At 46.9% G+C, this 24856-nt stretch overlaps 1 long non-coding RNA gene across 1 annotated transcript in view; it reads right to left on the bottom strand.

The window, feature by feature from the left end:
• LOC137203839 (uncharacterized) overlaps window positions 1–24856 on the bottom strand; it is a 783639-nt gene that overhangs the window by 680523 nt on the left and 78260 nt on the right. The gene's annotated exons all lie outside the window — the stretch shown is intronic.

Genomic DNA, 24856 nt, shown 5'->3' with positions numbered 1-24856 from the left:
CATGACAGGAGTGTCCTGGCATCACTGGGCTCACATCAGAAAACGTGGGGTGCTCAGAAGTTAGGGCCTGACGCTAGAGGGCACTCATCACCGAGGGGAGGAGGCTCCCAGCAGGCTCCAGCTGCCACCAGAGGGCCAACGTCACCAAGGCGATGTGTGACAGCCCGGCAGGAGTGACCTCACAGCAGAGGGCCCACCTCACAGAAGGGTGAGGAACACAGCCAGGATCAGACTCTCACCAGAGGGCCCACATCACCAAGGAGATGGGAACCAGGCAGGAGTGTCCCCACACCAGTGGGACAACATCATCGAAAGGTGAGGATCCCAGCACATGTAGCCTCAAACCAGAGGAACCACATCACCAAGGGGTTCGGAATGAGGCTGGCAGGACCGGCCTCACAACACAGGGTCCATAGAATATAAAAGTTGAGGAATCCAGCAGTTGGAACCTCCCAGCAAGTGGCCCAGAGCACCGAGGCTATGGGATCTAGGCCGCAGTGAACTCACAGCAGAGGGCCCACATCATGAACCTGTGAGCAGCCCAGCCGTTGGGACCTCAGAACAGAAGGCCCACATCCCCATTGGGATGGGAACCTGGCAGGAGTGGCTTTGCACCACTTAGCACATATCAGAAAATGTTAGGAGCCCAGCAGTTAGGGCCTGACGCCAGGGGGCCCTCATAACTGAGGGGAGGAGACTCCCAGCAGGTTCCAACTGCCAACAGAGGGCCCACGTCTACAAGGTGGCATGCACCAGCCAGGCAGTAGCGACCTCACAGCAGAGGGCCTATCTCACAGAAGGCTGAGGAACCGAGGTAGGATGAGACTCTTGCCAGAGGGCCCACAACACCAAGGGGATGGGAACCAGTCAGGACTGTCCTCCCACCAGTGGGACCACATCATCGAAAGGTGAGGAACCCAGCACATGCGGCCTCATATCAGAGGACATACATCACAAAGGGGATGGGAGTGAGGCAGGTAGGAGTAGCCTAAAAACAGAGGGCCCAAAGAATAAAAAAGGTGAGGAATCCAGCATTTGGAACCTCCCAGCAGGCGGCCGAGAGCACAGAAGCTATGGGATGCAGGCAGGAGTGAACTAACAGCAGAGAGCCCACATCATGAAACTGTGAGCAACCCAGGCGTTGGGACCTCAGAGCAGAAAGCCCACATCCCCATGGGGATGGGAACCTGACAGGAGTGTCCTGGCATCACTGGGCTCACATCAGAAAACGTGGGGAGCCCAGCAGTTAGGGCCTGATGCTAGAGGGCCGTCATCACCGAGGGCAGGAGGCTCCCAGCAGGTTCCATGTGCCAACAGAGGGCCCACGTCGCCAAGGTGATGTGTGCAAGTCAGGCAGGATTGACCTCACAGCAGAGGGCCTACCTCACAGAAGAGTGAGGAACCCAGCCAGGATAAGACTGTCACCAGAAGGCCCACATCACCAAGGGGATGGGAACCAGGCAGGAGTGTCCTCACACCAGTGGGGCCACATCATTGAAAGTTGCGGAACCCAGCACATGTGGCCTCAAACCAGAGGACCCACATCACGAAGGAGTTGCGAGTGAGGCAGGCAGGAGGAGCATCGCAACACAGTACCCATAGAATACAAAAGTTGAGGAATCGAGCAGTTGGAACCTTCCAGCAGGCGGCCCACAGCACAGAGGCTATGGCATCCAGGCCAGAGTGAACTAACAGCAGAGAGCCCACATCATGAAACTGTGAACAACCCAGCCGTTGGGACCTCAGAGCAGAAGGCCCACATCCCAATGGGGATGTGAACCTGGATGGAGTGTCTTCGAACCACTGGGCGCACATCACAAAATGTGGGGAGCCCAGCCGTTAGGGCCTGATGCCAGAGGGCCCTCATCACCGAGGGGAGGAGGCTCCCAGCAGGCTCCAAGTGCCACCAGAGGGCTCATGTCCACAAGACGAGGTGAGCAAGCCAGGCAGGAGTGACCTCAGAGCAGACGGCCCACCTCACAGAAGGGTGAGGAACCCAGCCAGGATCAGACTCTCAACAGAGGGCCCACATCACCAAGGGGATGTGAACCAGGCAGGAGTCTCCTAAGACCATTGGTCCCACATCATCAAAAGGTGAGGAACCCAGCACATGTGGCCTCAAACCAGAGGACACACATCACGAAGGGGCTGGGAGTGAGGCAGGCAGGAGGATACTCACAACAGAGGGCCCAAAAAATTTAAAAAGTGAGGAATCCAGCCGTTGGAACCTCCCAGCAGGCGGCCAAGAGCACAGAGGCTATGGGATCCAGGCCACAGTGAACTAACACCAGAGAGCCCACATCATGAAACTGTGATCAACCCAGCCGTTGGAACCTCAGAGCACAAGGCCCACATCCCCATGGAGATGGGAACCTAAGAGGAGTGCCCGAGCATCACTGGGCTCACTAAGAAAAGTTGGGGAGCCCAGCAATTAGGGCCTGACGTCAGAGGGCCCTCATCACAGTGGTGAGGAGGCTCCCAGCAGGGTCCAAGTGCCACCAGAGGGCTCATGTCAACAAGGCGAGGTGAGCAAGCCAGGCAAGAGTTACCTGATAGTAGAGGGCCCACCTCACAGATGGGTGAGGAACCCAGCCAGGATCAGACTCTCACCAGAGGGCCCACATCACAAAGGGGATGGGAACCAGTCAGGATTATCCTCACACCAGTGGGGCCTCATCATCTTAAGGTGAGGAACCCAGCACATGTGTCCTCAAACCAGAGGACCCACATCACCAAGGGCCTTGGAGTGAGGCAGGCAGGAGTAGCCTCACAACACAGGAAACATAATATAAAAAACGTGAGGATTCCAGCATTTAGACCTTCCAGCAGGCGGCTCAGAACACCGAGGCTATGGGATCCAGGCCGCAGTGAACTCACAGCAGAGGGCCCACATCATAAAACTGTGAGCAACACAGGCGTTGGGACCTCAGCGCAGAAGGCCCACATCCCCATGGGAATGGGAACCTGGCTGGAGTGTCCTCGCACCACTGGGCGCACATCAGAAAATGTGGGGAGCCCACCATTTAGGGCCTGACACCAGAGGGCCGTCATCACCGAGAGGAGGAGGCACCCTGCATGCTCCAACTGCCATCAGAGGGCTCACGTCTCCAAGGTGACGTGTGCCAGCCAGGCAAGAGTGACCTCACAGAAGAGGGCCTGCCTCACAGAACGTTGAGGAACCCAGCCAGGATTAGACTCTCGCCAGAGGGCCCACCTCACCAAGGGGATGGGAACCAGGCAGGAGTGTCCTCACACGAGTGGGGCCACATCATCGAAAGGTGAGGAACGCAGCACATGTGGCCTCAAGCCATAGGACAGTCATCACCAAGGGGCTGGCAGTGAGGCAGGCAGGAGGAGCCTCACAACAGAGGGCACATAGAATAAAAAAGTTGAGGAATCCAGCAGTTGGAACCTCCCAGCAGGCGGCTCAGAGCACCGATGATAAGGGATCCTTGCCGGAGTGAACTCACAGCAGAGGGCCCACATCATGGTACTGTGAGCAAGCCAGCCATTTTGACCTCAGAGCAGAAGGCCCATATCCCCATGGGGATGGGAACCTGGCAAGAGTGTCCTCACTCACTTGGCGCACATCAGAAAATGTGGGGAGCCCAGCAGTTATGGCCTAAGGCAAGAGGGCCCTCATCACCGAGGGGAGGAGGATCCCAGCACACTCCAACTGCCACCAGAGGGCCCACGTCGCCAAGGTGACGTGTGCCAGACAGGCATGATTGACCTCACAGCAGAGGGCCCACCTCACAGAAGGGTGAGGAACCCAGCCAGGATCAGACTCTCACCTGAGGGTCCACATCAGCAAGGGGATGGGAACCAGTCAGGACTGTCTTCCCTCCAGTGGGACCACATCATCGAAAGGTGCGGAACCCAGCACATGTGGCCTCAAATCAGAGGACACATATCACAAAGGGAATGGGAGTGAGGCAGGCAGGAGTAACCTAAAAACAGAGGGCCCAAAGAATAAGAAAGGTGAGGAATCCAGCAGTTAGAACCTCCCAGCAGGCGGCCGAGAGCACAGAAGCTATGGGATGCAGGCAGGAGTGAACTAAGAGCAGAGAGCCCACATCATGAAACTGTGAGCAACCCAGGCATTGGGACCTCAGAGCAGAAGGCCCACATCCCAATGGGGATGTGAACCTGGCTGCAGTGTCCTCGCACCACTGGGCGCACATCACAAAATGTGGGGAGCCCAGCAGTTAGGGCCTGACACCAGAGGGCCCTCATCAACGAGGGGAGGAGGCTCCCAGCAGGCTCCAAGTGCCACCAGAGGGCTCATGTCCACAAGGCGAGGTGAGCAAGCCAGGCAGGAGTGACCTCACAGCAGACGGCCCACCTCACAGAAGGGTGAGGAACCCAGCCAGGATCAGACTCTCAACAGAAGGCCCACATCACCAAGGGGATGTGAACCAGGCAGGAGTCTCCTAAGACCATTGGTCCCACATCATTGAAAGGTGAGGAACCCAGCACATGTGGCCTCAAACCAGAGGACACACATCACGAAGGGGCTGGGAGTGAGGCAGGCAGGAGGATACTCACAACAGAGGGCCCAAAAAATTAAAAAAGTGAGGAATCCAGCCGTTGGAACCTCCCAGCAGGCGGCCAAGAGCACAGAGGCTATGGGATCCAGGCCTCTGTGAACTAACACCAGAGAGCCCACATCATGAAAATGTGAACAACCCAGCCATTGGAACCTCAGAGCAGAAGGCCCACATCCCCATGGAGATGGGATCCTAAGAGGAGTGCCCAAGCATCATTGGGCTCACTAAGAAAAGTTGGTGAACCCAGCAGTTAGGGCCTGACGCAAGAGGGCCCTCATCACTGGGGGGAGGAGATTCCCAGCACGCTCCAACTGCCACCACACAGCTGACTTCACCAAGGCAATGTGTGCCAGCCATGCAGGAGTGACCTATCAGCAGAGGGTCTCCCTCACAGAAGCGTGAGGAGCACAGCCAGGAACAGACTCTCACCAGGGGGTCCACATAACCACGTGGATGAGAACCAGGCAGGAGTGTCCTCACACTAGTGGGGCCACATCATCGAAAGGTGAGGAACCCAGCAAAGGTGGCCACAAACCAGAGGACCCACATCACCAAGGGGTTGAGAGTGAGGTAGGTGTCTGGACGGGCATATTTAACACTCATTTCCCACCAGGAAGAGGAATTAACCAAAGGCTCAGTGTGCCCTGCCAGAAGCAGATTAGGGCCTGAAGCAGTCTTGCGGGTTTGCGGCCAGCTCACAAGAAAGCGAGTTGAAGAAAGGAGCTCAGGGGTCCTGTAATTCACAAACCTGCAGAGTTATAAATGACAGATAACGTCCAAAAATATATTGAAGTAAGGCTGCGAAGAGGACTTGAAAGCGGGGCAGAATTTCAGGAAACCGATTTCAGGAGGTAGACTGGATTTGCATTTAAAGCATACGAAAAGAGGCAGAACATCGACAATGATGCACGTGACATAAAAGGGCGTATGAGTTTGTTCCTGAATATATTCAGGAAAAAACGCATACGCCCTTTTTGGCAAACCAAGCAAGCTTGCAATGGAAATCCGAACTACTATGAAGTGTCACTTCCCCCCGGTCTAAAGGGCCATCTGAAAAAAGTGTAAAATCCACAAAGGCAAGACAGGCCATGGGGAAAAAGAAGCCTTGTTATGCAATGGGCGGGATGTAAATTACCAACAGCCACTCTGGAGAAGTGTATGGTGTTTCCTGATACATCTGAAAAACAAAGCAACAGAGTCTAGGGCATTTCCACTTATGGTCCTATAGCTTAGGGAAATTAAAATCAAAAAGACACAGCCACCCCAGAATTTGGGATGGCTCTGTTTACAGGAACCTCTTCTATGGTACAAGTTAAATATCCCAGAGAACAAATAATTGATAAAGAATTTGTGGTACTTACGTACAACAGAATACCACTCAGCAATGAAATCTGTGTCACCAGGCCTGTACCAGCATAATGAGTGGATTGAGGCACGATGATTCTAAGTGAAATAAGTCACACAGAAAAAGAAACATCATAAGGTATCACTAATGCACGGAATGTAAACTTGGCTACACAGGAACTGAATTACAAAACAGAACAGGGTCTCAAGTTTAGAAAACCAACTTATGCTTGCTTAAGGGGAAAGGTGAGTTGGGGTTCTGCATAAAACCAGAGTTTGAAATTAGCACAGATACCGTTCCATAAGCCAAATATGTAATAGACAAGACCTACCCCTTGCTCAACGAAATGGACTCAACAATGAGGTATCACCTCACACCTGTTAGAATGGGCATCATCTGAAAATCTACAAACAACAAATGCTGGAAAGGGTGTGGAGAAAAGGAAGCCTCTTCCACTATTGTTGGGAATATAAATTGATACAGTCACTATGGAGAACAATATGGAGTTTCTTAAGAAACTAATAATAGAATTACCATATGATACAGCAATCCCAGTACTGGACATATACCCAGACAAAACCATAAATCAAAAAGAGACATTCACCGCAATGTTCATTGCATCACTATTTACAATATCGAGGTAATGGAAGCAACCTAAATGCCCACAGACAGACGAATGCATAAAGATGTGGTACATATATAAAATGGAATATTACTAAGCCATGAAAGGAATGAAATTGGGTCATTTGTAGAGACGTCGATGGATCTAGAGACTGTCATACAGAGTGAAGTAAGTCAGAAAGAGAAAAACAAATCTTGTATATTCATGCATATATGTGGAACCTAGAAAAACTGTACAGATTAACCGTTTTGCAAGGCATAAATAGAGCAACAGATGTAGACAACAATCGTATGGACAACAAGGGGGGAAAGCTCTTGGGGGGGTGGTGGTGGGAGGAGTTGAGAGATTGGGATTGGCATGTAAACATTTATATGTATAAAATAGATAACCAATAAGAACCTGCTGTATAAAAATATAAAATAAAATTCAAAATTAAAAAGAAATAAAATTTAAAAAACAAAACAGAAAAAACAATTATTCCCTTCACATACATGTATTTATATGAATAAATTATTTCCATGCTTATATCTGTAAATACAAAAAAGAGGAATAAAATCTACCTTGAACCAAAAACGAAAAAGAGAAAAAAAAAAACAGAACCCACCAGTTACTCAGAGGAAAACCGTATCAGGGCACTTGCTCCAGTTGTAAACAATTCTGAAGTTGGTCAGTGGTGGGGAATCGTCTCCCATTCAGCCAGCAGCCCCCACACAACAAGCGTCCTCATTGCAAAGCTGGGGCACCGTGCCGAGGCATCTGTGAGTAAACGTGAGCTGAGCCCCAGGCCAGTTGCTGCTGAACTGTTCCCACCCTTCCCAGGTAAAACACCTGAATATATACAAGGACTTGAAAGCCTAGAGGAAGGGCCATGGAGCCACACGAGTGACAGCATGCCAGCTGACTTGGTGCCTGCAGGCCAGCCAGGATGGTCCTGGCCCTGGGTGCTCTTCTGGAAGATTTCCATTTCCCTGCCTGAGATACCCGTCCTGTCCCTGCCCCCACTGCTTTTTTCCTTCCTCACCTCTGCCCAGGGAGAAATTCCAGCAGCAGGTATGGGTGACACATCCTCTTCTTTAGCAGGTGGCAGCCTGGCAACTGCTGCAGAAAGTCCAGCAGAGCCCCACTCACACTGGGCCACCCACAAAGCCGTGGCCTCTCACTCCCTCCCACCAGCCCAGCCCCGAGACTGCTGACAGGGCAGAGAAAATGGCGTCAGGCACAGCTGCAGGGGCTCTTGCTGCCTGGAGTGGTATTTATATTGATCTCAACCCAGGCACACCTGGGGAGGGCTGGCCGGCACGGTAAGGCTGCCCAGGTCAGCCAATCATCACCCCTCAGGGGCTCACAGTTGCAGAAAATGGAACTTGCTGAACCGGCCAGGTCCAAGGAACAGGTGTGGGCTCCTGAGAGTCAGGATAGACAAGGGGCTGCAGCTTTGGCTTGTTTTCTAATCATTTTATCTGGCCCATGAGTGGGAGACAACTTCAAGAAAAGCCTCTCCTAATGAGAGGAACCCAGGAGTCAGGGAGAGGAGGGGTGGGTGGTGGTTGGAGACAGAGGCCTGGTGCCCCGGGTGCAGTGGAAGTCTCTGGAAGACCAGGTGGAGGGAGGCCACACAGAGTGATGTCCAGGGTCACAGACCTGTCGGAGCTGCTGTTTGTTAGTTCAAGTCCTGCTCTGAGGTGCTCTGTGTCAGCTCTGAGCGACAGGTGAGATGGGGGTGCTCTTCAGTGAGAGCTATGTGCACGGTTCCTGTGTGCCCAGCCCTGCCACGGTACCTGCAAGGGTAGCTCTGTATCCTGGGAGAGGCCTGACCACGAGAGCCCCGTGGGCTGGGTTGGGGGTGGGGTACCTGCCCAGGAGAGCTCCATGTCCTGGGATTGGCCTGACCACGAAAGCCCCATGGGCTGCTGGGGACCTGGTAAAGGATGTCAGGACAGTCAGTGAAGCCACCGAGGATATACCTCCAGTTGCTCCTAATTCCTACACCCTGCTGGTCATTCTACCAACCACCAGGACATGGTATTCTGTATTAGTCTAAATGATGCCTTCTTTTGTATTCCATTAGTCCCAGAGTCACAAGAAATTTTGGCTTGTGAGTGGCAGGACTCAACATACAACTAAAACAATACTTCCGGGCCGTCTTGCCCCAAGGGTTCAAAAATTCCCACACCATCTTTGGGGAAAGCTTAGCTAAAGACCGAAAAATTCTACCTCTGGAAAAGGAAACCCTCCTTCAATATGCAGACGACATTCTGATCGCCAGCCCTACTAAGGAGGCCTCTGAACTACCAAGCCAATAAAGGATAGAAGTTGTCCAAGAAAAAGCTCAAATATCACAGACTGCGGTGACCTGCCTGGGCTTCATTCTCACACAAGGTCGGAGAAGCCCATCCCAGGAAAGGGAAGAAACCATTTGCAGCCTTACCCCTTTCTAAAACTAGAAGACAGCTTAGGGGTTCCTGGGGAGGCCAGGGTTTGCTGCTTCTGGATCCCTAACTACAGTCTACTAGCTGGGCCTCTATATGAAACACTGAAAGGAAAAGATGATGATCCTTTTGAACAGAATCCAGAAGTGGCCTTTCAAGAATGGAAAGAGCAGTCAATTCAGACCCTTGCCCTGGAACTCCCTAATTGAGCTAAACCCTTTGACCTTTCCATTCCCGGTGAAAGGTGAGTCGCCATTGGAGAATTAGTGCAAAAACTGGGACCACTTGAAATGGAACAACGCAAGAATGCCATCCAGGTAGGATAAACTACAGTCACCAAGGGGCTTGGCCCACTGCCACATCTGGCCAAGATACTGGCGGTATCTAAAAACCTGGAAATCAGCAGCCCAAAAGGCCACCTCCCTCCTAAGGGAAAAGGACCCCACGTGGTGATCCTAATCACCAACCATGCCCTGAAGTTGCAGGGTTCGCTCCGTGGGCACACCGACCTCGAGTGAGGAGGCCCTCCAACTCCAACATCCAGAGAGATAACCAGGGGCAACAGGGCACCATGACGACTCGTGTGAACATCACTTGACCTGGAGTTTCTCTCATAAAACAACAATAGTGTGTCCCGAAGGAGTAGACTACTGCTTGCAGGACTTACTGCACCTGGAGGGGAGCTAATAATCTTGGCGGGGGAAACGTATATCACACTGTCACCATAGAAAAGCCTACAGACACCGTGATGATGGTGGCCAATAAGACCGGCTGGACTCCTGTTTACTTCAAAAGGCTGTTGACTCAGTGGCCATCATGGTCCTTGATCACCACTGACCCTGGACTGTCTGGGAGTTGAGCGGGCAGGGCTCTGACACCTGGTGCTGTTTTTACGTTAATTCAGGGGCCTAATTGAAGAAAGAACAGACTACTGGTCAGAGCATCTAGGCTGGCAGAAACGGTCAGCCTAAGGTGGCCGAACAAATGTGGGGCGGGGTGAAACCGGCCCCCACAGCGTCTCTGCACATCTCTTTCCTGGACCCTTAAAGGTCATTAGAATCTATAACACTTCCAATGCTGGTGCTCAGGCGGACGAGCAGGGAGGCAGGGGTCGTGGGGCCAATCAACGTCACCTGGAGGCTGCTGGGGAGAAGTTCTGACCCTCGTCCCCTGGTATGAGGCTCCCAACTCAGCACTCAGCAGTTACAGAAGAAGGGTCTGCACCCTCAGCACTCCAAGAATGAGGAACGGGACAAAAGGCAGAGGAGGGGTTTGTCCCCAGCAAAGCCCATTAAAAATCCCTGGGAGATAAAAATAGAATCTGGGCAATAAAGTCAAGTCTGACCTTTTTTATCCTTTGTGCTTTGTCTAATTTCACGTGCTCCTAGGGTCCCGCATGCAGAGGTTCCACACCCGGCACTTCAGACCAGATTTCCTAGTGCAGAATGGCTGGGTCGACACTTCAGCTCCTGGGGCCCAGTGCAGACTCCGAGATATAGAGCCTGAGCTGCAGCCAACCCGGCCCTCGAGTGCTCCGCCCCCTCCCTCCCACTGACTCTGACAGGATCTCTACACAGCAGCCCAGCCCACAGCCCACGGGGTAGTGCATGCTCTCACCTCTCCATTCTCTGTTTAAAATATAAAGTTTCCTTTGCTTGTGAACCAAACTCAGTCTCGATCTGTTGGCCCCAATGACACTGGACAGGGGGACACTTGTTGGGGTCCACTCTGGAGGATCAGTAACAGAAATTGAGACTATTGTAACTTCAATGAACAGATGTGTGAGCCAAACTGTAGTTAACATAGAACAGTTTATAAGGCTCGGGTAAAATAAGATGTTTCTAACACTTCCATTTGATATTTCCATCACTTTATTATAAGCAAGTTCAGTGAAAAGGTTTGTCTTATTTGTCAGGTCAATATTAGAGAAATGAAGTGATTTCTTTCCAAGGATATACATCTAATAATCTTGGTTAAAACTTCAATCTTGTTTTAAATGCTTTTCCATTGAAAATGATACCTCTCTTTCAGCTCCCCCATTTCTGAGAAGTACAAAATCTTATAATTTATTATTACCAAAGGGGAAAGGTGGGAGGAGGGATAAATTAACAGTTTGGAATTAACACATACACACTGCTATGTATAAAATAGATCATCAACAAGGAACTACTGTATAGCACAGGGAACTACACTCAATATTTTGCAATAACCTATAAGGGGAAATAATCGGAAAAAGAATAGATATTTTTATTGACATCATCTATCAATGACAGTTAAAGTGTAACCTAAGGGAAGCCGGTGGTGAGTGCTTCTGACCCTGAAGACTTCAATCATCTAAAGTTTGGACTCTGCCTACTTCCCAAGGCCCTTAATGAACATATGTGTAGCCGTAGCTTAAAAAATTCCCCAGTTTGGGTTTCGGGGAGACACTGATTTTGAAAAAGCCCTGGTGTTCTCCTTACATGAATGGGACTCTTCCTACTGCTAAAACATGTCTGTCACACACAGAGGATGGTATACCGTCTGATTGGGAAGAGTTTGGAAAAGGCATCTCATCTCCTCATCTCCTGGTGCTCGGGTTCACCCCTCCAGCGTCTTTACTAACAGTCTCCCCACTTGGAGATGGCAGCACTGTCAACATCCTGTTGCGTACAGTTTGGAATTTGTCCAGAGGATGAAGCGGAAGGATGAGGAACAATGAGAGACAAGTCCTAGGTGTTCAGACAGGCACATGTCACTCTAATTTCCAATCAGGAAGACGAATTGACCAAAGGCTAGGGTTGCCCATGGAAACAGTATAGGGCTTGAGGAAATCCCACTGCTTTGTGGCCAGTTCCCATAAACACAAGTTGAACAATGGAACTCAGGGGCAGTAAAATTCACGAAACTGCAGAGTTGAAAATATCTATCACTGAAAAATGTCTTGAGGAAAGTCAGAGAAAAGGATTGGTAAGCAAGGGAGAATGGCAGGAAAGGGATTTGAGGAGGTAGAAAGGATTCGCCATTAAGCACAAGAAAAGGGGCTGAACATTGCCAACATTGCAGTTGGCCAAAAAGGCTGTATGCGTTTTTTTCTGTATATATTCAAGAAAAGGGCATATACTTTTTTAGCCAACCAAACAGGTGGGCACTGGAAATCAATACTACAAAAGATATCACTTCGCATCAGTCAGAAGAGCCATCCTCATAAAGTGTAAACACCAGAAATGCAGGACAGGGCAAGGAGAAGAGGGAGCCCTGTGAGGCTTATAGTGGAAATGTATATTGCCAACGGCCATTCTGGAGAAGTGTATTGTGTTTACTAAAGCATCTAAAAAATGAGCTACAGAGCATAGGGCACTTGCACTCATGGGCGTATGTCTTGGGAAAAACAAAAATCGAGAGGACACAGGCACCCCAATGTTTACTGCCTCTCTGTTTAAAAGATCCTCGACTAGGATATAACTTAAATGTCTCTGGAGGGAAAAAATGGATAGAGATGTGGTACTTATGTAGAGTGGAATATTACTCAGCCTGGAAATCAATGAAATATGGCCAGTTGTAACAACTCCGGAGGAGTTACGTATGATCATTCTAAGTGACATAATTCAAAAAGAAAAAGACACATATCATAAGATATCACTTAAAGGTGGAATCCAAAATGGCTACACATGAAATAAATTACAAAACAAAAACATAGTCAAATATGTAGAAAACACGCGTAAGGCTGCTAAACGGGAAAGGTGGGGAGGGGTGAGGCATCATCCAGGAGGTTGAAATTAGCAAAGATACCATTCCAAATACCAAACTGATAATCAACAAGGCCTACACGGTAGCTAAAAGAACTGCACTCAGCACACTCAAGTCACCGGAAAAGAATATATATGACTGGTAAGAATCTGAAAAAGAATTTATTGATGTCTCTCTGCATGTGAATCAAGTGGATGTACAGCAGCAAGAAACAGAGCTTTGAAAATCAGCTGTAACCAATATAGTAATAAATTGAAAAAAATAAACGACAGAGAGAAAGAGAAAACCTCTTACAACTTTTCCTCAGGGACGGTGATGCAACATGGATTGAACACATCTAGACCCACAGCAGGATGAGACATAAGGCTGGAAACTGTTCGTGCTAAGAGAAATGTGAGGTTGGGTGAGGAAATGCACACCCTTTAAAGTAATACTACCTGGTACCCATTCAATGGGTCCCAAATCTGCAGGTTCAAGGGATCTTCCTACAGCGAAAACATGCATGGAAAACCCAGAGGACTGTACACCATGTGATCGGGAGATGTGTCTAAAATGCACCTCATTTATCCTCTCCTGGTGCTCCTGTTCATCATTCCAGCCACGTTACTTAGAATCTCCCCACTTAGAGAATCAGCACATTTAAACTTCTGTTTCACACATTTTGCAAATTGTGAGGAGGATGAACGGGAAGAGGGGGAACCAATGAGAGAATAGTTGTAGGGGTTTGGACGGGCACATGTCACTCTAATTTCCCATTAAGAATAAGAATTAAAAAAAGGCTCAGCCCGCCTCGCCAGAGCCAAAATAGGGCCTGAAGCAATCCTGCGGCTTTGAGGCCAGCTCACAAAAGAGCAACTTAAAAAATGGAGCTCAGGGTCACTGCAATTCACAAACCTGCAGAGTTATAAATGAAAACTAACGTCCCAAAATATGTTGAGGTAAGGCAAAGAAGAGGATCTGAATGCAAGACAGAATTGCAAGAAACAGATTTCAAGAGATAGATTGGACTCGTCTTTAAAGCACATGAAAAGCGGCAGAATTTCGACAATGATGCACTTGGCCCAAAAGGGAGTATGCGTTTTTTCCTGAATATATCCAGGAAAAAACACATACGCACTTTATGGGCAACCAAGCAAGCAAGCAATGCAAATGTGCACAACAAAGAAGTCTCATTTCCCACTGGTCAAAAGGGCCATCCGAAAAAATTGTAAAAACCAGAAATGCAGGACAGGCCATGGAGAACAGGGAGCCTTTATACGCTGATGGACAGTGTGTGAACTGCCGAGAGCCACTCTCTGCCGAGAGCCACTCGACAATGATGCACTTGGCCCAAAAGGGAGTATGCGTTTTTTCCTGAATATATCCAGGAAAAAACACATACGCACTTTATGGGCAACCAAGCAAGCAAGCAATGCAAATGTGCACAACAAAGAAGTCTCATTTCCCACTGGTCAAAAGGGCCATCCGAAAAAATTGTAAAAACCAGAAATGCAGGACAGGCCATGGAGAACAGGGAGCCTTTATACGCTGATGGACAGTGTGTGAACTGCCGAGAGCCACTCTGGAGAAGTGTATGGTGGTTCCTAAATCATCTAAAAAACAGAGCTACAGAGCATAGGGCACTTCCAATCACGGAAGTATATCTAGGGAAGTCTAAAAATCAACAAGACACAAGCACACCACAGTTTAGGGCTACTCTGTTTACAAGAACCTCAACTTCAGTACACCTTAAATATCCCAGGAAAGAGAACAATGGATAAAGAAAATGTGGTACTTATGTACAATGGAATATCTCTTCACCATGAAATCAATGTAATAAGGCTAGTAGAAGGATAAAGAGTGGATTTAGGTCCGATAATACTACTTGAAATAAGTCAAACAGAAAAAGAAACATATCATAAGATATCACTTATAGAGGGAGGATAAATATGGCTGCACAAAAAATGAATTACAAAACAGAACAGTGTCTCACATTTAGAAAATACACTTATGTCAGCTTAAGGAGAAAGGAGAGGTGGGGTGATGCATAAAACCAGAGTTTGAAATTAGCACAGATACCGTTCAATAAACCAAATAGGTATTAGACAAGATCTACACCTTGCTCAATGAACTGGCCTCAACACACCCTATACACCGCAGAGAAATATATCTGAGTAATAAGAATCTTAAAACCCATGTATTGATATATCTCCATAAGGGAATCAAGTGTGTGCAGAGCGGCCAAACACAGCAGTGAAAATGAGCTAAACCCCATTATAGAAATAAATTTTAAAACCAAAACGCAGAAACAATGAAAGAGAGAAAAATTCTTACAAAATTCGCTCAGGGGCTGTGATGCAACCTGGAATGACCACATATAAACCCACAGCTGGATAAGACATAAGGCTGGACACTTGGGGCTGAGAGGATTGGTGAGCTTTGGTGAGCAACTGCTGAAAGTTTAATGCAATACTTCATGCTACTCATTCCAAGGGTCCCAACACTCCAGGTTGAAGGGAATCTTCCTACAGCTAAACCATGCATGGGAAATCCAGCGGATGGTATACCATATGATCGGGAAAGGTTTCTAAAACGCACCTCATTTTCCTCTCCTGGGGCTCCGGATCAACATTACAGCCACTTTACTAAAAACATCCCCACATGGAGAGTCAATGCCTTTACGTTCCGGTATCGCACAGTCTGCAGTTAGTGCGGAGGATGAATGGGAATAGGGGGAACCAGTGAGAAAATAGCTGTAGCGGTTTCAATGGGCACATGTCACTCTAATTTCACATCAGGAAGAAGAATTAACCAAAGGCAGAGCAAGGCGCCCCAGAAGAAGAATAGGGCATAAAAAAATCCTGTGGATATGAGGCAAGATCACAAAAATAAGAGCTGAAAAATGGAGCTAAGGGCCACTGCAATTCAAAAACCTGCAGAGTTATAAAGGCCAACTATTTTCCAAAAGTATATTGAGGTAAGGCTATGAAGAGCAACTGACAGCAAGGCAGAATTGCAGGAAACCGATTTCAGGAGGTAGACAAGAATTGCATTGACAACATATGAAAAGACTCAGAACGTCGAAAATGATGCACTTGGCCAAAAAGGGCGTATGCGTTTTTTCCTGAATATATTCAGGAAAAAATGCATACGCCCTTTTTGGCCAACCAAGCAAGCTTGCAAAGAAATCTGCACTACAGTGAAGTCTCTCTGCCCCCCGGTCAAAAGGGCCATCTGAAAAAAGTGTAAAATCCAGAAAAGCAGGACAGGCCATGAAGAACTGGGAGCTTTGTTATGCTGGTGGGCAGGATGTAAATTGCCAACAGCCACTCTGGAGAAGTGTATGGTGTTTCCTGAAACATCTAAAAAACAAAGCAACAGAGCCTAGGGCACTTCCACTTATGGTCCTATAGCTTAGGGAAATTAAAATCAAAAACACACAGCCACCCCAAAGTTTGGGACGGCTCTGTTTACAAGAACCTCGTTTGTGGTACAAGTTCAATATCACAGAAAGTGAAAAATAGATAAAGAAGTTGTGGTACTTACGTACAAAGCAATATCACTCAGCAATGAAATCTATGTCATCAGGCCCATAGCAGCATAATGAGTGGATTCAGGTACGATGATTCTAAGTGAAATAAGTCACACAGAAAAAGAAACATCATAAGTTATCACTACTACACGGAATGTAAACTTGGCTACACAGGAACTGAATTACAAAACAGAACAGGGTCTCAAATGTAGAAAACCAACTTATGCTTGCTTAAGGGGAAAGGTGAGTTGGGGTGCTGCATAAAACCAGAGATTGAAATTAGCACAGATACCATTCCATAAGCCAAATAGGTAATAGACAAGAGCAACTCCTTGCTAAACCAAGTGGACTCAACACCCCATATTAAACGCCTAAGAATATACCTGCCTAGTAAGAATCTTAAAACCTATGGATTTCTAAGTCTCCGAAAGAGAATCAAGCGTGTGTACAGCGACATAAATGCAGCAGTGATAGGATTGGTGAGGTTCGGTGAGCAAATGCAGACCCTTTGAAGTCATATTGCATGGTACACATTCCATGGGTCTCAACTCTCCAGGTTTAAGGGATTCTTCCTTCAGCTAAAACATGCATGTGGAACCCAGAGTATGATCCACCGTGTGATCGGGAAACGTGTTCAAATGTGTCAGATTTCGTCCCCTGGTAATCGGGTGCAACATTCCAGACGCTTTACTAACACTCTCCCCACTTGGAGAGTCAGTGCGTTTAAGCTCCTGTTTGGCCCAGTTTGCAATTTCTGTGGAAAATGAACAGGAATAGGGAGAACCAATGAGAGACTAGCTGGAGGTGTCTGGACGTGCAAATTTAACTCTCATTTCCCACCAGGAAGAGGAATTAACCAAAGGCTCAGCGTGCCATGCCGGAACCACACTAGGGCCTGAAGCAAAGCTGCGGTGTTGCGGCCAGCTCACAAGAAAGCGAGTTGAAGAAAGGAGCTCAGGGGCACTGTAATTCACAAACCTGCAGAGTTATAAATGAAAGCTATCGTCCAAAAATATATTGAAGTAAGTCTGCCAAGAGGACTTGAAAGGGGGGTAGAATTGCAGGAAACCTATTTCAGGAGGTAGACTGGAATTGCATGTAAAGCATAGGAAAAGAGGCAGAACGTCCACAATGATGCACTTGGCCAAAAATGGCGTATGCGTTTTCTCCTAAATATATTCAGGAAAAAACGCATACGCCCTTTTTGGCCAACCAAGCAAGCTTGCAAAGGAAATCTGCACTACAATGAAGTCTCACTGCCCCCCGGTCAAAAGGGCCATCTGAAAAAAGTGTAAAATCCAGAAAGGCAGGACAGGCCATGCAGAACTGGGAGCCTTGTTATGCTGATGGGCGGGATGTAAATTGCCAACAGCCACTCTGGAGAAGTGTATGGTGTTTCCTGAAACATCTAAAAAACAAAGCAACAGAGCCTAGGGCACTTCCATTTATGGTCCTATAGCTTAGGGAAATTAAAATCAAAAAGACACAGCCACCCCAAAGTTTGGGACGGCTCTGTTTACAAGAACCTCGTTTACGGTACAAGTTCAATATCACAGAAAGTGAAAAATGGATAAAGAAGTTGTGGTACTTACGTACAATGCAATATCACTCAGCAATGAAATCTATGTCATCAGGCCCATAGCAGCATAATGAGTGGATTCAGGTACGATGATTCTAAGTGAAATAAGTCACACAGAAAAAGAAACATCATAAGATATCACTACTACACGGAATGTAAACTTGGCTACACAGGAACTGAATTACAAAACAGAACAGGGTCTCAAATGTAGAAAACCAACTTATGCTTGCTTAAGGGGAAAGGTGAGTTGGGGTGCTGCATAAAACCAGAGATTGAAATCAGCACAGATACCGTTCCATAAGCCAAATATGTAATAGACAAGAGCTACTCCTTGCTCAACCAAGTGGAATTAACACCTCATATTAAATGCCTAAGAATATACCTGCCTAGTAAAAATCTTAAAACCTATGGATTTCTATGTCTCCGAAAGAGAATCAAGCATGTGTACAGCGGCATAAACGCAGCAGTGATAGGATTGGTGAGGTTCGGTGAACACATGCAGACCCTATGAAGTCATATTGCATGGTACCCATTCCATGGGTCTCAACTCTCCAGGTTTAAGGGATTCTTCCTTCAGCTAAAACATGCATGTGGAACCCAGAGTATGATCCACCGTGTGATCGGGAAACGTGTTCAAATGTGTCTCACTTTTCATCCCCTGGTACTCGGGTGCAACATTCCAGACGCTTTACTAACACTCTCCCCACATGGAGAGTCAGTGCCTTTAACCTCCTGTTTGGCCCAGTTTGCAATTTCTGCGGAAGATGAACAGGAATAGGGAAAACCAATGAGAGACTAGCTGGAGGTGTCTGGACGGGCAAATTTAACTCTCATTTCCCACCAGGAAGAGGAATTAACCAAAGGCTCAGTGTGCCATGCCGGAACCACACTAGGGCCTGAAGCAATGCTGCGGTGTTGCGGCCAGCTCACAAGAAAGCGAGTTGAAGAAAGGAGCTCAGGGGCACTGTAATTCACAAACCTGCAGAGTTATAAATGACAGCTGTCGTCCAAAAATATATTGAAGTAAGGCTGCCAAGAGGACTTGAAAGCGGGGCAGAATTGCAGGAAACCAATTTCAGGAGGTAGACTGGAATTGCATGTAAAGCATAGGAAAAGAGGCAGAACGTCCACAATGATGCACTTGGCCAAAAAGGGCGTATGCGTTTTTTCCTGAATATATTCAGGAAAAAACGCATACGCCCTTTTTGGCCAACCAAGCAAGCTTGCAAAGGAAATCTGCACTACAATGAAGTCTCACTGCCCCCCGGTCAAAAGGGACATCTGAAAAAAGTGTAAAATCCAGAAAGGCAGGACAGGCCATGGAGAACTGGGAGCCTTGTTATGCTGATGGGCGGGATGTAAATTGCCAACAGCCACTCTGGAGAAGTGTATGGTGTTTCCTGAAACATCTAAGAAACAAAGCAACAGAGCCTAGGGCACTTCCACTTATGGTCCTATAGCTTAGGGAAATTAAAATAAAAAAGACACAGCCACCCCAAAGTTTGGGACGGCTCTGTTTACAAGAACCTCGTTTACGGTACAAGTTCAATATCACAGAAAGCGAAAAATGGATAAAGAAGTTGTGGTAGGTACATACAATGCAATATCACTCAGCAATGAAATCTATGTCATCAGGCCCATAGCAGCATAATGAGTGGATTCAGGTACGATGATTCTAAGTGAAATAAGTCACACAGAAAAAGAAACATCATAAGATATCACTACTACACGGAATGTAAACTTGGCTACACAGGAACTGAATTACAAAACAGAACAGGGTCTCAAATGTAGAAAACCAACTTATGCTTGCTTAAGGGGAAAGGTGAGTTGGGGTGCTGCATAAAACCAGAGATTGAAATTAGCACAGATACCGTTCCATAAGCCAAATATGTAATAGACAAGAGCTACTCCTTGCTCAACGAAGAGGACTCAACACCCCATATTAAACGTCTAAGAATATACCTGACTAGTAAGAATCTTAACACCTATGGATTTATATGTCTCCAAAAGAGAATCAAGTCTGTGTACAGCGGCATAAATGCTGCAGTGATAGGATTGGTGAGGTTTGGTGAACACATGCAGACCCTATGAAGTCATATTGCATGGTACCCATTCCATGGGTCTCAACTCTCCAGGTTTAAGGGATTCTTCCTTCAGCTAAAACATGCATGTGGAACCCAGAGTATGATCCACCATTTGACCGGGAAACGTGTTGAAATGTGTCTCAGGTTTCGTCCCCTGGTATTCGGGTGCAACATTCCAGACGCTTTACTAACACTCTCCCCACTTGGAGAGTCAGTGCCTTTAACCTCCTGTTTCGCCCAGTTTGCAATTTCTGCGGAAGATAAACAGGAATAGGGAGAACCAATGAGAGACTAGCTGGAGGTGTCTGGACGGGCAAATTTAACTCTCATTTCCCACCAGGAAGAGGAATTAACCAAAGGCTCAGCGTGCCATGCCGGAACCACACTAGGGCCTGAAGCAATCCTGCGGTGTTGCGGCCAGCTCACAAGAAAGCGAGTTGAAGAAAGGAGCTCAGAGGCACTGTAATTCACAAACCTGCAGAGTTATAAATGACAGCTATCGTCCAAAAATATATTGAAGTAAGGCTGCCAAGAGGACTTGAAAGCGGGGCAGAATTGCAGGAAACCGATTTCAGGAGGTAGACTGGAATTGCATGTAAAACATAGGAAAAGAGGCAGAACGTCCACAATGATGCACTTGGCCAAAAAGGGCGTATGCGTTTTTTCCTGAATATATTCAGGAAAAAACGCATACGCCCTTTTTGGCCAACCAAGCAAGCTTGCAAAGGAAATCTGCGCTACAATGAAGTCTCACTGCCCCCCAGTCAAAAGGGCCATCTGAAAAAAGTGTAAAATCCAGAAAGGCAGGACAGGCCATGGAGAATTGGGAGCCTTGTTATGCTGATGGGCGGGATGTAAATTGCCAACAGCCACTCTGGAGAAGTGTATGGTGTTTCCTGAAACATCTAAAAAACAAAGCAACAGAGCCTAGGGCACTTTCACTTACGGTCCTATAGCTTAGGGAAATTAAAATCAAAAAGACACAGCCACCCCAAAGTTTGGGATGGCTCTGTTTACAAGAACCTCGTTTACGGTACAAGTTCAATATCACAGAAAGTGAAAAATGGACAAAGAAGTTGTGGTAGGTACATACAATGCAATATCACTCAGCAATGAAATCTATGTCATCAGGCCCGTAGCAGCATTATGAGTGGATTCAGTTACGATGATTCTAAGTGAAATAAGTCACACAGAAAAAGAAACATCATAAGATATCACTACTACACGGAATGTAAACTTGGCTACACAGGAACTGAATTACAAAACAGAACAGGGTCTCAAATGTAGAAAACCAACTTATGCTTGCTTAAGGGGAAAGGTGAGTTGGGGTGCTGCATAAAACCAGAGATTGAAATTAGCACAGATACCGTTCCATAAGCCAAATATGTAATAGAAAAGAGCTACTCCTTGCTCAACGAAGAGGACTCAACACCCCATATTAAACGTCTAGGAATATACCTGACTAGTAAGAATCTTAAAACCTATGGATTTATATGTCTCCGAAAGAGAATCAAGCGTGTGTACAGTGGCATAAGCGCAGCAGTGATAGGATTGGTGAGGTTCGGTGAGCCAATGCAGAACCTTTGAAGTCATATTGCATGGTACCCATTCCATGGGTCTCAACTCTCCAGGTTTAAGGGATTCTTCCTTCAGCTAAAACATGCATGTGGAACCCAGAGTATGATCCACCATTTGACCGGGAAACGTGTTGAAATGTGTCTCAGGTTTCGTCCCCTGGTATTCGGGTGCAACATTCCAGACGCTTTACTAACACTCTCCCCACTTGGAGAGTCAGTGCCTTTAACCTCCTGTTTCGCCCAGTTTGCAATTTCTGCGGAAGATAAACAGGAATAGGGAGAACCAATGAGAGACTAGCTGGAGGTGTCTGGACGGGCAAATTTAACTCTCATTTCCCACCAGGAAGAGGAATTAACCAAAGGCTCAGCGTGCCATGCCGGAACCACACTAGGGCCTGAAGCAATCCTGCGGTGTTGCGGCCAGCTCACAAGAAAGCGAGTTGAAGAAAGGAGCTCAGAGGCACTGTAATTCACAAACCTGCAGAGTTATAAATGACAGCTATCGTCCAAAAATATATTGAAGTAAGGCTGCCAAGAGGACTTGAAAGCGGGGCAGAATTGCAGGAAACCGATTTCAGGAGGTAGACTGGAATTGCATGTAAAACATAGGAAAAGAGGCAGAACGTCCACAATGATGCACTTGGCCAAAAAGGGCGTATGCGTTTTTTCCTGAATATATTCAGGAAAAAACGCATACGCCCTTTTTGGCCAACCAAGCAAGCTTGCAAAGGAAATCTGCACTACAATGAAGTCTCACTGCCCCCCAGTCAAAAGGGCCATCTGAAAAAAGTGTAAAATCCAGAAAGGCAGGACAGGCCATGGAGAATTGGGAGCCTTGTTATGCTGATGGGCGGGATGTAAATTGCCAACAGCCACACTGGAGAAGTGTATGGTGTTTCCTGAAACATCTACAAAACAAAGCAACAGAGCCTAGGGCACTTCCACTTATGGTCCTATAGCTTAGGGAAATTAAAATCAAAAAGACACAGCCACCCCAAAGTTTGGGATGGCTCTGTTTACAAGAACCTCGTTTACGGTACAAGTTCAATATCACAGAAAGTGAAAAATGGACAAAGAAGTTGTGGTAGGTACATACAATGCAATATCACTCAGCAATGAAATCTATGTCATCAGGCCCGTAGCAGCATTATGAGTGGATTCAGTTACGATGATTCTAAGTGAAATAAGTCACACAGAAAAAGAAACATCATAAGATATCACTACTACACGGAATGTAAACTTGGCTACACAGGAACTGAATTACAAAACAGAACAGGGTCTCAAATGTAGAAAACCAACTTATGCTTGCTTAAGGGGAAAGGTGAGTTGGGGTGCTGCATAAAACCAGAGATTGAAATTAGCACAGATACCGTTCCATAAGCCAAATATGTAATAGAAAAGAGCTACTCCTTGCTCAACGAAGAGGACTCAACACCCCATATTAAACGTCTAGGAATATACCTGACTAGTAAGAATCTTAAAACCTATGGATTTATATGTCTCCGAAAGAGAATCAAGCGTGTGTACAGTGGCATAAGCGCAGCAGTGATAGGATTGGTGAGGTTCGGTGAGCCAATGCAGAACCTTTGAAGTCATATTGCATGGTACCCATTCCATGGGTCTCAACTCTCCAGGTTTAAGGGATTCTTCCTTCAGCTAAAACATGCATGTGGAACCCAGAGTATGATCCACCATTTGACCGGGAAACGTGTTGAAATGTGTCTCAGGTTTCGTCCCCTGGTATTCGGGTGCAACATTCCAGACGCTTTACTAACACTCTCCCCACTTGGAGAGTCAGTGCCTTTAACCTCCTGTTTCGCCCAGTTTGCAATTTCTGCGGAAGATAAACAGGAATAGGGAGAACCAATGAGAGACTAGCTGGAGGTGTCTGGACGGGCAAATTTAACTCTCATTTCCCACCAGGAAGAGGAATTAACCAAAGGCTCAGCGTGCCATGCCGGAACCACACTAGGGCCTGAAGCAATCCTGCGGTGTTGCGGCCAGCTCACAAGAAAGCGAGTTGAAGAAAGGAGCTCAGAGGCACTGTAATTCACAAACCTGCAGAGTTATAAATGACAGCTATCGTCCAAAAATATATTGAAGTAAGGCTGCCAAGAGGACTTGAAAGCGGGGCAGAATTGCAGGAAACCGATTTCAGGAGGTAGACTGGAATTGCATGTAAAACATAGGAAAAGAGGCAGAACGTCCACAATGATGCACTTGGCCAAAAAGGGCGTATGCGTTTTTTCCTGAATATATTCAGGAAAAAACGCATACGCCCTTTTTGGCCAACCAAGCAAGCTTGCAAAGGAAATCTGCACTACAATGAAGTCTCACTGCCCCCCAGTCAAAAGGGCCATCTGAAAAAAGTGTAAAATCCAGAAAGGCAGGACAGGCCATGGAGAATTGGGAGCCTTGTTATGCTGATGGGCGGGATGTAAATTGCCAACAGCCACTCTGGAGAAGTGTATGGTGTTTCCTGAAACATCTAAAAAACAAAGCAACAGAGCCTAGGGCACTTCCACTTACGGTCCTATAGCTTAGGGAAATTAAAATCAAAAAGACACAGCCACCCCAAAGTTTGGGATGGCTCTGTTTACAAGAACCTCGTTTACGGTACAAGTTCAATATCACAGAAAGTGAAAAATGGACAAAGAAGTTGTGGTAGGTACGTACAATGCAATATCACTCAGCAATGAAATCTATGTCATCAGGCCCGTAGCAGCATTATGAGTGGATTCAGTTACGATGATTCTAAGTGAAATAAGTCACACAGAAAAAGAAACATCATAAGATATCACTACTACACGGAATGTAAACTTGGCTACACAGGAACTGAATTACAAAACAGAACAGGGTCTCAAATGTAGAAAACCAACTTATGCTTGCTTAAGGGGAAAGGTGAGTTGGGGTGCTGCATAAAACCAGAGATTGAAATTAGCACAGATACCGTTCCATAAGCCAAATATGTAATAGACAAGAGCTACTCCTTGCTCAACGAAGAGGACTCAACACCCCATATTAAACGTCTAAGAATATACCTGACTAGTAAGAATCTTAACACCTATGGATTTATATGTCTCCAAAAGAGAATCAAGTCTGTGTACAGCGGCATAAATGCTGCAGTGATAGGATTGGTGAGGTTTGGTGAACACATGCAGACCCTATGAAGTCATATTGCATGGTACCCATTCCATGGGTCTCAACTCTCCAGGTTTAAGGGATTCTTCCTTCAGCTAAAACATGCATGTGGAACCCAGAGTATGATCCACCATTTGACCGGGAAACGTGTTGAAATGTGTCTCAGGTTTCGTCCCCTGGTATTCGGGTGCAACATTCCAGACGCTTTACTAACACTCTCCCCACTTGGAGAGTCAGTGCCTTTAACCTCCTGTTTCGCCCAGTTTGCAATTTCTGCGGAAGATAAACA

Source organism: Pseudorca crassidens, chromosome 1, assembly GCF_039906515.1.
Source record: "Pseudorca crassidens isolate mPseCra1 chromosome 1, mPseCra1.hap1, whole genome shotgun sequence".
Lineage (NCBI taxonomy): Eukaryota > Metazoa > Chordata > Mammalia > Artiodactyla > Delphinidae > Pseudorca > Pseudorca crassidens.
This window is presented reverse-complemented; position numbering and strand designations above follow the sequence as displayed.